Here is an 11,715-nt window from a genome sequence, read left to right as displayed (position 1 = left end):
GTTGGAGGTCGACACTCAGATACCTCGGACCCGCTCTTAAGTTGCTCTGACCTCTCTCTATAATTTTTTTTCTCTAAACAACCTCAAAATGACTCCAAATGAGTAATTCACGGCTACCTTCCACAGTTTATATAGGCATTTACTCTCCACGTAAATCGTTGCTGCCTCCAGTGGTTTACGCACGTGTCCCAATACACATAAATCGCTACTGCCAGTAGCGATTTATGGCCAAGCATCAATAAACAGAAACTGCGACAGCCTCTAGCGGTTTCTGTGTTCCCCCATTTGCATGTAATCTGCGGCTGGCTATAGCAGTTTATGTGTTTCCGTAAACCGCTACTGCTAATAGCGGTTTCTATAGATATATGAAACAATGTATTTACGTCTTCGTGTTTGAAAGAATGCAATTGCGTAAATTTGAAGGACAAACAATTTATTTATGTAAATTGCCCTAAATATTTATTATAAAGATAATAAAATTTTTTGGGGATAATTTGACTTTATTTTAGAATGATGAATTACGATTTTATTTTTAAATAGTTGAATTGTTACTTTAGTATTAACCATTATTGAAGGTAAAAAATATTTACAAATATTCTTCACATACAAGTCATTTATATATACACGTAAACGTCGGAAGAAGAACGGCGTAATTTTACGCGCGCATTATAAAAGTGGATTTTGTTGGGTTAGGATTAACTTGTATAAATTTGTATGACAAAAAAAATTGTATGTGTAATAAGTTTAAAATATTTATAATTAAAAATTATAGTTAATATACTACATTATGAATGATATTTTCTATAATTAATAAAAAGTTTAAAATAATTAAAAAAAGTTAAATAAAATTGAATAATTAATCTTTTTATTTGAAATCTTTTATTAATCATATAAGTGTTAAGTATAAAAGTAAAAAATATTGAAATAAATCTAAAATCTATTACTCAATAAGTATAAAATACTTAAGAAGAGGTAAATTGATAAGGATGAACAATTTTAATAATTTTTTGTAATATTAAAATAAGATAAATGAAATAAATCAAATATGACACAATTAAATAAGAGATAAAGATAGAAGAAGTTGAAATAAATCAAATATGACACAAAGAAATTAAAAAGGTTATCAAACTTATGAGTTTGTGAACGATAAAAAATTATCAATTTAGCTTTTAAAACACATAAAATTTTTACTAACAAAATAATCCTCATTTAAAGAATGATTAGTAAAAAATTTTAAATCACAATTATTATTATAATTACTTATTTTATTCAAATGGCTAAATTGGTTCATAAATGATCTTTTTGATAATTATTTATGTGATTTAATAATTTAAAAAAATACACAAATTATCAAAACGTTTTTATTTTGGAAATGTTTTATACACAATTTATAACTCAATCAAAAGCAAATGTAAATCATGTTACAGTTTATATCCCAAACAAAATAATTGGACATCCCAACATATAAACCACACTGTCCAAAAAGAAAATGAAAATCACGTTACAGTGTATGTCTTAGGCTTACAGCCAAGCCAGCTTTTTCATAAGCCATGATCATGATCACAAGCTCTAATCACTAGAGAAAAGAGCAAGAGGCATGTGTCCTTAAACAAAAGCACTAAAAAAAATATCTGTATCTAGCATTTGTACCGTAATATTCCCCAAACTAACGTATCTTTATTATTACTATGCCAACTCAATTCATCACATGATGAAAAAAATACGCATCATCACGATAGCATTGGGCTTATGTAAAAACTGATGTGCACCATATGATAGATCATATATTCCTGATTGAGACGTAATGTTGTTTGAAACGCTTTAGGTGTTGCATTTCGTGTCGCCTTTGTTTCTATGGCTGTCCTTTCTAAAATATATTGTCTTAAGGTTCAATTTTATTCATAATTGGTCCTTGGCCCAGGCACAATTTGATGCTAGAGCCTGCCTCTTGTGCCAATAAAAAATAAATAGTAAGATGGGCTTGTATATAATAACGTTGTACCTTTGTGCATTGATTACTTGAGTTTTGATAGAAGTTTTTCACTCTGATTCATTTATTTGTTGATAAATTGTTAAAAATTGGGTTGCAATCATATATTCATTTTTTATTTAATTTTAACTATTAACATAAGAACTAACGGCTCAAATCTTCCATTATATATATCACTTTAATTTTAGGGGGCAGCATGGTCCTAATTCTCATCCTCAACCGAAATCAATGTGCATGCATATCTGATCGGTTATATAAATAACTTTGTTATCTTTGTAAAGCATATAGCAAAAACTTGAACACATACATATAGGATCTCATGTTATGTCACTTTTATGGGGTAATAACTTTTCTTCATTCATATCCATATTAATCTTACGTTCATCTCTCTCTGGAACTCCAATTTTTTGTTTCATATAAATCCTCTATGAAAGTAGAAGCTAGGAAAAATAAACTTAAAAGGGGGTTTACATGACATTGAACCTCAAATCTTGTATTCAATTCAAATAAAATTTTATTATCGTGACTTTTTAATCTATAGAAAAATAAAAAGGATTAATTTCTTTATATACGTTTAAACTATTTTAAAATAAACATAACAGAAGATATTTAATTTTTCAATTTTTTTTGAGTTAATAAATAAAGAGCCGAACATACAATTTAAAGATTCTATTCTTTATTCATTATGATCCTTTACTTATATTTTTTTTGTTTTAATTATTTTTTAACTCTAACTTTATTTACTCCTGTTTCTTTTTCATTTTTTAAGGAAAATTTTCTTTCTCTTTTCATATTTTGGCTTTGAAATCAGCAATTTTTTCTATCAGTAATAATTTTAATATTCAAAAGTATAAAATGTAACCTTAGCAAAAATATAGAAATTTAAATTTAATATTCAAGAGTATAAAATTTTATATCATAAATTACAGACATTCAACATTCAATAACATCATTAATTAATTAATATGTATATCTTTGCATATTTCTGCCATCAACTATATATGATTGATTATATTCATAGAGCGATTTTGATAAAGTTGATTAGAAAGATGTATGAGGTAAATACTAGATCATTCTCCACTTTTTTATTATATATTGGATTCTTCCAGTTTTGTCTTTTAGTTTTGTCTTCTATATAATAACACTTATCACTTTGTAGGTAATCTAGTATATCATTTGTAACATAATAATATTATTTATCTTGTATTGAGTCTTTTTAAATCAGTTTCTAATCGTCCTTTATCCTGATGGACCAATAGAAAAGGTGTAGAAAAAACGCGACAAATCGATCATATTAAAACAACTATATATCCACACTGGCAGTTCGAAAAGCTTCGCAAGGCAGAAGGAAGAAGAGGTACTTTACTTTTTATTCACTCTTTGGACTATCTCTATGTCTACATTTTTTTAATTGTGTGAAATACTGTAATGGTATAAACTTTGTTATTATAGTTAGAACAACAAGAGAGGAGAGTCGATAGAGGAGAGTTATGGATCACAGTATACAAAAAAAATGACACCTATATCAATGATGAAGCAAGAGCAATTGGTGCAAGTTCTACTTATTATAATTGATCGATAACATTATGATCTCACATAGGTTAATTTTTTAATTTATTGTGTTTTACCTTTTTATTTTTTAAAATAGATCCCTTTATTAATATGAGAGTATAAGTTGTTGACTCATTAATATACTTATAGAGTTGTAGTGGTTGAATGTTATTTTATTGTGATGAAAGTCATGCAGTTAATCATCTTGTTTGGCATGTTCTTGACATAAGATAGACCAATAAAAAATGATTATTTTTGCTAATTTATGTCTGTAAAAAAGACTTGAGGAGATTGAGTAACATGATGAGTCTTCTAGAGTGTTTCTCACAATAATGTGATTGCTCAAGTTCTCGGAAAAGAAGAAGCTGAGAACTATAGGCAGAGTTGGAAGCTGCTTGAACTATAGAAAGACCCAAAGGAAGCTGCTTGAACTATAGGCAGAGTTGGAAGCTAAGAAGTTGAAAAGGAAGGCGATGGAGGATGAAACAGCAGCAGAGAAGTAAAAGAGACAGGTGATGGAGAGTGCTCTGAGATATCTATTTCAACGGCAGGGTGAGGAGCTACCACCAGACATCGCTGCTGGATGAATTCCGTGTAAAAACAGAGTTAAAAAATAGAATCCTAAGATTAGACTTATTTTGGTTTGAAGCAAACATATTTTTGATTTTGACTATGCAATTCTTAGCAAGAGATTTACTATGTTGATTTTGTTTTCCAATTAATTTTGTTATTTTTGCCACAAGTTTAGATTCAATAGATGAAAAATATTAAGATTTATGGTATTAAAAAATCTTAAAAAAGCCAAAAAATATATCTTTAAAATTTAACAAAAGAAAAAAAATCGACATCTTTTAAAAGGAAAATCCAAATTTTGTTTTTAAATATGAGTTGAAATTAGCGGCGGTTGTATAACTGCTGAAAATTATCTTAAATTAAAAAAGAAAAAACATAATAACATTGCGGCGGTTCGTATCCGCCGGTAAATTAGTTGCCGCAAAATACTGATTTAGAAACGGTTATACCAGCGGTTGCTGAAAACCGCTGCAAAATCACTTTCTCATGCCCATAACCAAAGTAGTTCACTAAATTAACTGTATTTTATTTTGTTGCAGTTTAAAATCGTCACTAATTATAAAAAAAATCGCCGCCATATCCAGTATCCTCTTGTAGTGTACTAGATGTTAATATTATAAACTACTTCCCTCACCATGATCGTTAGATGATTTTAATAAAATTTTCTATGGGGTGAATTATTAAAATTTTAATTGAAAGTTTATGTGCTGAAAAATAATAATTAAAAATATGAATGACAAATAAATCCTTGAATAATTTAAAAATGTAATAAAATAATTAATAAATATTATTTTTTATAAGTGATAAAAACTTTTTTGTATTTAGCAAATAATTTGTACATGTGATGCAAATTTTTATAGAAACATTTGAATAACTATTTAGAGTATAATAAACACAAAAAATCAAACCAAAATTTGATTTCTAATTTTTTTAAAAAAATTTTATTTTCAAGAATTATTAAAAATATTTAATTATTAAAAAATTCTTTTATATAAAAATTATTAAAATGAATTAACTTATTTGATATTTATAAAAAATGACTAAATAATAAGACTTAAAATAACAAAATTATCCTATTATTTTTTTCTCCTTTTCATGTTTTTTGCTCCCTATTTTTTTCTTCTCCAACATTCTCATTATCATTGTGCTTCCTCTTCTTTTTTTTTTTCGGCATCTTCTTCTTCTTCATCTCTATCGTCGGTTTTATCTTCATATGCACCGATGCCTTTGCCAATGTTAGGTGGCTCTATTCTATCTTTGCCACTGTTGGGCTCTTCTTCCACTGTGTCCATTGTTGATGCTATTACATTGAGTTAAATCGCCAGATCAAAACCCTTGTTGTAGCCGTAGGAATTGTTTTCTCTCTTGAGCTACACCTCTGGTGCCATTTTGCTACTGATCCTATCCGGTGATGTTTTGCCTCAACTGTTGTCCTTTTCCTCTATTTTACTTATCTCTAGGTTATGCAATTATGAGAATTTTATTGGAAGATTATATTTGATTGTGATTGTCTGATGATAGAATGATTATGATGAAATTGGTTGAAACCTCTTGGAGGGTGGGTTAGAATTTTAGAATATTGTATTTGTTCTTTAATTTGTGATAATTGATGCTAATTAGAGTTAATTTGTGATCAATTAGCTCATACTCTTTTGTTTTGATTAAAGTTTTTAGTTCACAACCATACATGATGTATACGCTTCAATTTAATTTTCAGGCTCACACCATATGAGAAAGCTACATTCTCATTGCCACCAAACTTGAATGGTATCTACTCTACCTTCAGGCCTCATGAATTGAATGATCATCACCATCACCTCATAAACACACATTTTTTAATTTTCAGGCTTTCTTCTCTCAGGCAATGTCCATTTTATTAATCTTCATTTCTTTCAAGTTCAACTAATCATCATAAAGCGACTTGAAAGAAGAAGAAACTAATAATCATAAAGAAAAGTTTAGTTGCATCAATGGAGGCTCCGTGATTGCATAGTATGTACGATATAATGGGGCCGAGAATGAAAATGTTTAGGCTTATTAGGAATAATGAAAGCTACCAAGTATAGATGCAATAATAATTGGTATTTGATCTTCCATGTTAGGATTTGTGGCTTGTTTTTTCTTTTTTGATTATGTTACTATGATCTCTTCCCATGATTCTGCAAAATTCCAACCCCCATAACTACAGCCTCTAATACTTCAAGTTGGTTTCATCAGCAGGTACACAATATAAGCTCTTTGGTAATTATGTGTTGAATCTGCTACTTGAATAAGTTGAAGATTACCAACATCATCTACTTGTATGAATCTGCTAAGCTTCCATCTTATCAAAGGTCTGTATGTCATTTGCAAACTTGTGAAAGCAAAGAGGAAGCTACAAGTAGAGAAGACGAAACCACACAAAACCTCGTGATAACTCTAGCACTTTTTGCAATGTATTTGTACTTAAATGACATTTCTTATTTTTTACAATAATGTAATTGTACAACAAAGCGTAAGGAATAGTAATATAGAATGGAGTCCCTCAAATAAAGACGTCTAAAACGTCTTTTTTTAAAGATATTTTTTAATAATTAAAATTTAATATGTATAATTAATTAAACTTGTTAATTTTTTTTTAAAATTAGGCCAGACAAATTAATTTAATTGAAAAATGGTGAACCAAATTTTGAACTAGCCTAAATTAATATTATTTTTTATAGAAAATGACTAAAATATACTTATTATAAAAAATGACTAAAATACTCCTATTATATATATTAATTTTGAGAATTTTAAATTCTAGTCCTTTTTTTCTCTGCCTTCGTTAGGATTTAAAATTTTTAAAATTAATATATATATATATATATATATATATATATATATATATATAATAGGGATATTTTAGTTATTTTTTATAATAGAGATATTATAGTTATTTTTTATCAAAAAAATATTAATTTAGACCGGTTTAAAATTAATTTATTAGTTTTTTGGCTAAACTAATTTATTGTGTCTAATTTTAATAAAAATAACACAATTTAATCAATTATATGTGTTAAATTTTAATTATTAAAAAACATCTTAAAAAAAAGATATTTTGATATCTTTATATAAATGGTTCCCAATATAAAAATATTAGAGTTGTCTAATTTCTGCTAAGGCACAATTATTCATTAGAATTACAGAATATTAGTGTAGGATCACAAAATTAATGCAAAATTGTAGAATTTAATTTATTAAACACAGAAAGATTTGTAAGGAAGAAATAAATGAAAAAATCACTTAAAAATATATCTGTCTATTTAAAAAGAGATTTGATTTTTCTCTCTAAATATTATAAAATTAATTTTTTAAATATTTTTGTACTAACAATCCTTTTTAATAATTAGATCTCGCTAATGATTTTTTATAATAATTTTTCTATTTTTTTTTATTTGTCAAAACAATTTGTTCATTTACAATAAAATTTTTTAAAAAAATTACTTAGCATAAAACTTATCAAAATTTAAAGATGAAAATGTCTTATTTCTTTAATAATGTCTGAAAAAAATCGTATCAAAATTTGTAGTTTGGATTTTTTGAAATGATTTTTGTTAGTAATATAAATTTTTGAGCACTATTTTAGTAATTATTACTAGAATTTAGATATTTACTAACACTTTTTATTTAACATTTTTTAAAATGTTAACTATACTAATAAAATTATACTTTTAGTAACATTTGTAAAATAAATGTTAGGAGATATCATTTTTACTTTTAAAAAAAGGTAAAAATATACAAATGTTACCAAATTTCATAAAACCTAGAATCTGGAAGCTGGGTTCTCTTCATTTTCCTCCGATTTCACGCGTATGAATGTCGTTCTCATTCCCACTCTCGAAGCTGTGAAACTACCTCTTGCTCCTCCTCTTCGAACTCTCGCTCCGCCTCTTCGAACTCTCGTTTCGCCTCTTCGATCTCACGGTTCGCAAATCGAAACCACAATCCGATGTTCTCACTCTCACTCCAGCTCGCGTTGTCTCGCCTCTGGTTCATCCTCTCGCGCCGTCGTCTTCTCGCCTGCACCGCCGTCTTCTCGCCGGTTTCATCGTCTGCTCGTCCCACGGCCTAGTAAGTTCCAGTTCTCTTGTTTAATCTCTACGTAATAATTAATTTGATGTATAATTATTAGTTGATTTAAGTTTTTAATTGGTTATTTAGTAGTTAGGTTTTGAATTTTAGGTTTTCATTTATCGATCTCGAAACATGTTTATTTGCTTATTAAGTTAAAAACCATACATTATTAGGTTTTCATATCCTCTGTTTTCTAGTTGTTTTTTCTTACTAAGCTAGGATTCTAATTTCTAATTTCTGTTTTGTTTGATATTGTCAATTGGAAAAACTCATATATTGATTCTAGATGAAATTGTTGTATAGAGTAGTAATTAATTTGATACAAAATAAGAAGATTTAAAAAATATTTTATGATAACAATTCTAGTTCAAATGAAATCAAACATGGTGGACTTGCTGTCAAACAGTGATAAGGTATGGTCTCTCACTCTTTTTCTAATTTATTTTCAATTTTTCCCCTTGAAAAATATCAGATTAGGTATTTTCTTTACTGGAATGTGAAAGAAAGAAAATATATCTTTTTGTTATATTTTTCCATTCTAACAAATGTCTTTCTGTTCTTGTTTGAGATCAATTAATTATTCTTGTTTAAAGCTGCTTCTGTTGTTATTCAAATCCTTCTGAATTTATTGTTTGTATTTACACAATTTTTCTGGTGTACTGCTGCGATGAGTTCTGTTTTTTTAATTTTAGTAGACTCTAGTTATGTTTTCTCTTCTTTTACCTCTTTAGTTTTGTTTGAATATTTTGACAAATAGAACTGGAATCTGTGTAATCTTAAATCCTCAATTTGATTGCTCTTGGCAAAGAAGGACTCATATATAGTTCTTTAAAATTGGACAATTCAATATCACTCTTAATCGGGTTTGCCTCTTTGTTAACTTTTTTTTCCTTCCAATTTTCCATTTCTATTTTTGTTAACCAATCTTTGCATAATTCTATAAGACTTGATTAATTAGTATGAGTGGATCAGAATGTCTATCTTGTTCTTTCAATTTTTCAAAAAAAAAATTTCAAATATTAAGGAGCTGAGTCCATGAAGGTGAATGAATGATAAAGTAATTAAACCTGTTGCTATACACAAATAATGTGAACAGTTGAGCTAATTAGATATGTGCCACAGTTTGCTCATAGTCATTATTTTAAGCTACCTTTCAGAAGGTAATAATAGAAAGCTAATAAATTTTTTTTGTTATAGCAATTATGTTTTGCAGCCAAGCTAAACTGATAAATAATGCTTTAGTTTCTGTGATGAGAATAATGAAATATAGATGGAGATTTAGACTTGAGAGTACAAAAATTTAAAGATAAATGAATTCCAATAAAGAAATAATATTGTTGAAATATAATAGTATGAAATGAATTGTTGGCATGTAGCTAGTGGGATTTACACTCTTATATTTTACTAGAAAGAGGTTAATAGTGTAGTGACCCGTGAACCTATATTTGGACTATTTTGTCATGTTCTTTTCAACTTTGTATATTTATGTTGGTTTCTAAATTGATGGTACTTATTGTTCCCTATTATTCACTTTGATACTCTGCATTCTGCAATGTTTGAGTGATCAATTCATCAAGCATGTCCTGTGCACTCACCTTACCTCTTCTTTACAACTCTACACTCAAAATCAAAATCATTCATTCCATGCTTGCAGCTTCTTGTAACTAACAAAAATTATTACTACATCCAGATTAATTGATAAAGTTATTATCTAATATTTACTCAACCTATTTAATTTCGGTTACTCCTTCCAATTTTTGTCACATAAGTTTTAGATTTTACACAGATTCTGTTTCTGAATTACCAAGTTAAGAGAGAGCTGGACTGATGAAGAACACAACAAGTTTCTATAAGCTCTTCAGCTGTTAGTTTCTAATTTCTATGATTCTATTTTTATTTCTTATTTTCTTTCTTCTTTTATTAGGACAAAATAAAATTGCATTTGTATGTTCTTTAATGGTATTAATTTGAGAGCTGATCTCATCTACAAAATAATTGTGTAAATATTTCAAGGTTTTTAATACAGGGTTATAGTTTCCTAGCTCTGTTTATGTGTTTGTAACACTAATATAATATTTTTACTTAGCAAAAGTCACCAAGGAAGCTTAACTTTGTGTAATTGTTATTACTTATTATTAGATGCATCATGCATGCTATTGTTTCTTGATTTTTCTAGTGATTGAACCCTTCTTCCTTTCTGACTACGCATTTCTCTTTTATTTAACTATAATAAAATTATTATTTTTAATTTCCTGAATTGCTCAGTCACACCAAAAGTCACATAAGTTATTATGTGACTGGCAAAGAGAACGAGAACCCTGCTATTTTTACTGGAGATACATTCTTGAATGATAAAGTGGCCTTAATTTATTGTTAGACTTTTGTCTTTCTTTGGTTTATTTTTAGCTCTTGTAATAAGCTCCACTTTATTGTGTTGAACACTTTCTTTAAAAAAAAAAAAAAACCCAAAAGAAGACCCTAAACAACAACAACAACAACAACATTGGCTTTTTATGATTTTAGGAGCTTCCTCAAAGTACAACAACAATAAGACAAATGATGCTGTTAAGTGAAAGGTGAAGAAGCAGAATAAAAAAGAAAAAAACTGGAAGTTGAAAGGGTGAGAATGAGAATCAGTGCCTCTCTTCACTCTCACTCTCACTCTCTCTATCTCTCTCATACACACACACCATATGCACATGTTCCTTTACTCATCATTTGCTTCATATTTGTTTTTCTAGTTTTCTTTTTTATCCCATTGTGAGTGTATTTTTATTTTATTCTTGTTAATGTTTCATTCTATCATGTTCTTTCCATTGAGATCCCCAAATGATTTGTTTCCCCCATTGCAGGAACATGCACTAGTGATAATTTGTTGTGGATGCAGCCATAGTTGAAGATTAAGGTAAGCTGTAAACCCCTTTTGTCCTTTTAAATGAAGATTAATTAAAGATGGATTCTTTCTTTTTCAATTATTGGTATTATTATTATTGTTTGATTGATTTGCTAAAACCCTTGCTGTTCCTTTGATTTGGTGTTATAGTGAGTTGTCCTTGTGTTGGAGTTTTGGCTGCTTGTAATTATTGCTCAGTCTATGAAGGTGGAAACTTTACTTGGAATTCCAGACCACCTGCAGAGGTGATTTCATGATTATTTTTCTTCAGATTTTATTTCTGCCCACTATGAGTTCTTATTGCTTTTTTGTTTGACGTGCATCAGATGAACTTGGTTGAAGATGAACTTGGTTGATTGGTTTAAGGAAATGGTAATAAGTCATCACAGCGATGAGTTAGTCAAGCAGATAAATACATTTTTCTAGGATTAGTATAAGGATTACGATTTTTATGTACATAGTATCACTTTTTCTTTTCTTTTTTATATGGAATGTTTATAGAGTTTAAGTGCTATAAGTATTTTTTCTTTTTTCATTTTATTTGCATCACGAAGCAAATTTGTACAATGATTATTGATTAATGAAAAAGGTTATAAAAATTTCATTTTGTAAA

The 11,715-nt window shown here is 28.2% G+C and overlaps 2 long non-coding RNA genes across 8 annotated transcripts; both read left to right on the top strand.

Annotated features, from left to right (window-relative positions):
* The first annotated feature begins 5,278 nt into the window (after window positions 1-5,278).
* Window positions 5,279-6,628, top strand: LOC130968100 (uncharacterized). Its single transcript, XR_009081517.1, has 3 exons — window positions 5,279-5,522; window positions 5,832-5,881; window positions 6,332-6,628. It is a non-coding gene; the product is annotated as an uncharacterized LOC130968100 (long non-coding RNA).
* A 1,264-nt stretch (window positions 6,629-7,892) lies between these two features.
* LOC130945595 (uncharacterized) lies at window positions 7,893-11,715 on the top strand. Of its 7 annotated transcripts, none has more exons than XR_009072200.1 (7): window positions 7,893-8,206; window positions 8,576-8,622; window positions 9,996-10,073; window positions 10,733-10,829; window positions 11,062-11,114; window positions 11,253-11,347; window positions 11,429-11,715. It is a non-coding gene; the product is annotated as an uncharacterized LOC130945595 (long non-coding RNA). The 7 variants fall into 7 exon arrangements; XR_009072206.1 differs by having other exon boundaries at window positions 9,985-10,073; XR_009072202.1 differs by lacking the exon at window positions 8,576-8,622.

The sequence above is a fragment of the Arachis stenosperma genome, chromosome 1, assembly GCF_014773155.1.
Source record: "Arachis stenosperma cultivar V10309 chromosome 1, arast.V10309.gnm1.PFL2, whole genome shotgun sequence".
NCBI classification, from domain to species: domain Eukaryota; kingdom Viridiplantae; phylum Streptophyta; class Magnoliopsida; order Fabales; family Fabaceae; genus Arachis; species Arachis stenosperma.
This window is presented reverse-complemented; position numbering and strand designations above follow the sequence as displayed.